Source organism: Emydura macquarii, unplaced genomic scaffold, assembly GCF_026122565.2.
Source record: "Emydura macquarii macquarii isolate MOO-44397 ecotype Brisbane River unplaced genomic scaffold, CSIRO-AGI_Emac_v2 contig_629, whole genome shotgun sequence".
Lineage (NCBI taxonomy): Eukaryota > Metazoa > Chordata > Testudines > Chelidae > Emydura > Emydura macquarii.
In genome coordinates this window covers 5,822,278-5,827,100 of record NW_027130766.1, presented here as the reverse complement: position 1 = coordinate 5,827,100, position 4,823 = coordinate 5,822,278, and positions in this window count along the sequence as shown.

Genomic DNA, 4,823 nt, shown 5'->3' with positions numbered 1-4,823 from the left:
TTGTCAGTCACTGAAAACCGCCCCCTTTTGGGGTGTGGCAGTTTCTGACGGCATGGCAAGTCTTACACACCTTACAATGGTAAGTGTGTGTGTCTAGCTACAGCAAATCAGTGCAGTGCGAGAGAGAATGTAATTTAATCAATATGATCTTGCCATTACCACCTTAGATGAAATCCCCAGGCCTTTTTTAATGACAATGAGTGGGCAGGGCTTTTGTTTTACATCTCATCTCCTACCCCACTGGTTCCCAAGATCGTGTCCTGATGACATGGGGAGATGACGCTGGCAGCATCCTATTTCCAGCTGCTGTGTAACATTGAAAGAAGTGAAAATCTGTTTTTTTTCTCCATGTAGGCACTTGCAGCTGGGCTGTTATGTGATTGTGAATGGGAGGGAAGGTGTCAATACTGAGAAACTTGAGAACCGATGTCTTAGCCAACCATAGTTACGGGCTTCTTAAAGTGCTCACACGTACAGCTCATACCTAGCGTCACCACCACTGCCTGAGAGATCGTAGCCTTCATTTAGTGGGGAAAACGGTACAAAGAGCCCGGGCATCGTCTACGTGCTGTGAAATCGCACCTGGATGATCAGAGAAATTAGAGTACCTTCCTGTTCATACGAGTGAGATTGCTCTTGTCCCTGCTGCTTATATGTTGAGCTAGTACTAAGCCAAACCAGGACCAACCCCATTATGAAAGGAGCACTCGTGCTGATTAGGTACGGCTACAGGGAGATGATGATTCATGGCGTATGTCTCATTCTCCCTGGATCATCGTGCTGCTGTTTCCCAATGCTGCTAATCTTCCCCCCCGCCCCCCCCCCCCCCCACTCCTTCCCCTACGTGTAGCTACCTCTGCCAGGAGGCATTGGTGAGCTGTAAAGATTCAACCCCCAGCCTCCGTCTGGCCAGTGTCATCTCTCTGATGATCCTCCAGTTCAGCACGTTTGACTTGGACAGCTTGCCTAAAGTTGTGAGCCAAGTTGCCACCGTCAGGCTTGGCCCGGTGTAGGTTGTAGGTGATTTTAACGCTATTGAACCCATCTGTAACTCCACACCCTGCCCCATTAGAACATAAGTGCCTCTGCTGGTGTTAATACTAGCCCTCTGCTAGCCCCTAGTTAGATTCTTCCTGCTCCCTGACTGCAAATGCCAAGTGATGATTGCCTTACTGAGACCACTTCTCTTGTAAGTGTAAGACCGGAGCAGTGTGTTGCCTGGCTGTAATCAGTGAGTGCTGGAAACCGGCACCATCTGCTGCACCTGCCATCCAATTATCTTAAAATACTCTCTGTTCACTAAGCCTCCCAGCCGCGGCGTGGCTGGTGTGAAGTGAACAATCTCATACCCTGTTGAAGTGGCAGGGGCAAACCAGCTAGGCCGAGTGGCGTTTCCGCAGCTGGAGTTCAGCGAGGCCGAGCACGTTAACGCAGTTCTTTCTTCAAAGGTTCCCGCAGCCTTAAATCATTATCTGGACAGGGCCTCTCATTTCAACACCTCGGTGGAAAGCTGGCTGCTCCCAATAGCTTCGTCTTCGGGGGGGAAGGAAGTGGGGGTTGGTTCCGTTTCCACAGGTCGAGTAGCGCAACCAGCACCTCAAGAGCCATCGTAAAACCAGGCCCAAGATTGGCCAGTGTGAACTTCTCAAGGTTTTTCACTCTCCAGGCTGATGATACTCTACCCTCGTATTCAACTAGGATTATATGGGCGCTGTTGGTGTGCATATCCAGCCAGGCCCATCTCCTCTGACCCGTGAGAGCAGTCCACAGCCGCCCTTGTGGCTTTTCACGTATGACAAACAACCAAGAGGAAGCTTCACCTCCACTGATATTGCTAGTTCATAGACATTGGTCCACTTCCAAATAAGGGGTTAAAAGCACCGGCACAGAGGGCTCAAGTCAAAGGTGAGCTCTGAAGAAAGGCATGTATTACACCCTGACCCCATGAAATCATTTGAGTGTCCCCCTCCACCTATCCTGTGGCTGTACCATGGTTCGAGCTCCCGCTACTTTACATTCCTTCTGGTGACAGCCTGCCCCACTGATGTTTATTGCAGAGAGCTGCGTCAAGCTGGCGGGCCCAAAGTAGATCACAAAAGTCTCCTTGCTGTTGAGCATCTTTGGTGTCGATGACTTGTCTAAACCCGAAAAGTGAACTTCACGGGGGAATGTCACAGAAACGGCAGTGCCCGTCAACTGGATGCTGAATGCAACACGGGTGAATCGTATTTGAACATCCCATTAAAAATTGCCAGTACTTCAGCGGGGTTATAAATAATGTAGTTGAGCATGGGCTTTGACTGCATTTTAAGAGCCAACTGCTTGTGCCTGTGCCATTACTTTTGTCCTAAATCTGGGAAGGAAAAAGAAAAATAGAGGCAGATCCTCAGCTGATGTCCCCTGCTGCAGTCAATTCATAGATTCCATGGCCAAAAGAAATGTTTGAGATCAGCTGGTCTGACCTCTTCTATAACACAGGCCCCAGAACTTCACCCCAAATAATTCCCAGAGCAGAGCTTTTAGAAAAACATCCAATCTCGTGTTTAAAATTGGCAGTGATTGAGAATCCATCGTTGCCCTTGGTAAATTGTTCTGGTGGTTAATTACACTCTGTTAAAATTGAATGTCTTATTTCTAGTCTGAATTTATCCAGCTTCAACTTCAGGCCATTGGAACGTGTTAGACCTTCTTCTGCTAGACTGAAGAGCCCGTTATTAAATATTTGTTCCCCAGTGGGTACTTACAGACTGTGACCAAATCATCCCTTTAGCCTTCTCTTTGTGAAACAAGATTGATCTTTTTGGGTCTATCTAGATCTAGTCAATCAGTATAAGACAGGATTTCTAGCCCTTTAATCATTATTATAGCTCTTCTCTGAACACCCTCCAATTCATCAACATCCTTCTTGAACGGTGGACACCAGAACTGGACACAGTATTCCAGCAGCGGTTGCAACAGTGCCAAACACAGAGGTGTAAACTAACCTCTCATGCTACTTAAGATTCCCCTCTATGCATCCGAGAATCTCATTAGCCCTTCTGATCACAGCATTGCACTGGGAGTTCATGTTCAGCTGACATCCACCCCCCCAAATCTTTTTCAGAGTCGCTGCTTCCTAGGATTGAGTCCCCCGTGCTGTAAGTACAGAGTTCGTTCCTTGTTCCTAGATGTGTGCATTTACCCATATTAAAATGCTGATTGGTTGCTTGTGCCCTGTTTACCAAACAATCCAGATCACTCCGTATTTAGCAACCTGTCCTCATCATTATTTACCACTTCCCCAATTTTTGGGTCACCTGCAACCTTTATCAGTGATGATTTCATGTTTTCTTCCAGGTCATTGATAAAAGCGTTAAGTAGTGGCGGGTCAAGGACAGATCCCTGCGGGACCCCACTCGAAACAGATCCTCTCAACAAGAACTCCCCAGTTACAATTACATTTGGAGACGTATCTGTTAGCCAGCTTCTAATCAATTAAATATGGGCCAAGTTAGTTATATAGCGTTGTTGTTTTTTAATCAAAAGGTCTTGCCGTACGAAGTCAAACTCCTTACAGAAGTCTAAGTCCATTACATCAACATGGCAAACGTATAATCTCATCAAAAATGATATCAGGTTAGTTAGACAGGATCTGTTTTCCATAAACTGATGTTGATTAGTATTTTACCATCCTTTATTCTTTATTACATGAATCCAGTATCAGCTGCTCCATTGTCTTGCTTGGGATCTATGTCAGGTTTGTAATTACCCGGGTCATTCCGTTTCTAAATGTTGGCACGTTTGCTTTTGTCCAATCTTCTGCAAACTCTGCAGTGTTCCAAGAGTGGAACTATGCTGAATTACACCAACTGAGAATTGAATTTGCCATAGAATTTCAATGGGATTTGGCACCTTAAATTCCCTTTCATGCCTTTGAAAGCCGCAACCTTTAGTTCCTGGGGTACATCCTTACTCCACGGATGGTATCAGACAATGATGAAAGACATGCTTGGGAGAATGAAGAAAACGAATTATATTTTACTGTGCTTTTGTTTTTTGTTTGTTTTTTTTTAATTGCCCCGGCAAAAGGTCAAGTAGGTTTTTTTTGTATTTTAGTAGTTAGTTATTTTTGCAAGATGGAACTGAAGAGTCATTAGAATGTAAGAACGGCCACATTGGGTCAGACCAGTGGTCCATCTAGCCCAGAATCCTGTCTTCCGACAGTGGCCAATGCCAGCTGCTTCAGAAGGAATGAACAGAAGAGGTAATCATCAAGTGATCCCATCCCCATTGCAGTCCAATTCTGCAAACCTTGTAGCATGTGCGTAACTTAGGTGAGCAGTTCTACGTAAGTTAAAGGGTGGCAGGGCTCCCAACTTCCTGCTGGCTATTATTAAAGCAACATAATGAATAATACTGAAGGAGAAAACGGACCTGTTTGCTAAATGTAATTCATAAACGAAATAGCTGAAAAATCGTTCTTACGGCTCCGGATGGCATTCCCAGTGTGTCTGGAACCTCCAGTGAAGCCTGAGAGTTTGCAGGCTGGAAAGAATGGAAGATTTTATTGTGCAGCATTGTCTAGTGGGTAGGACATTGGGCCAGCCGCCAGGAGATCTAGATTCTGTTGCTGCCCCTGCCTCTGAGCCGCTGTGTGATTTTGGGCAAGCCACTTAACCTCTCAGTGCTGCTGTTTCCTCTCCCAATCTCGGTGTGGCCTGCATAGATTGTAAATTCTTTGGGGCAGGGACTCTCTCTTATTATTTGTTTGTATAGATTCTAGCACAACCCTGATCTTCCTTGGGGACTCTGGGCACTCCAGTAACTCAAATAGGAAGCAATGA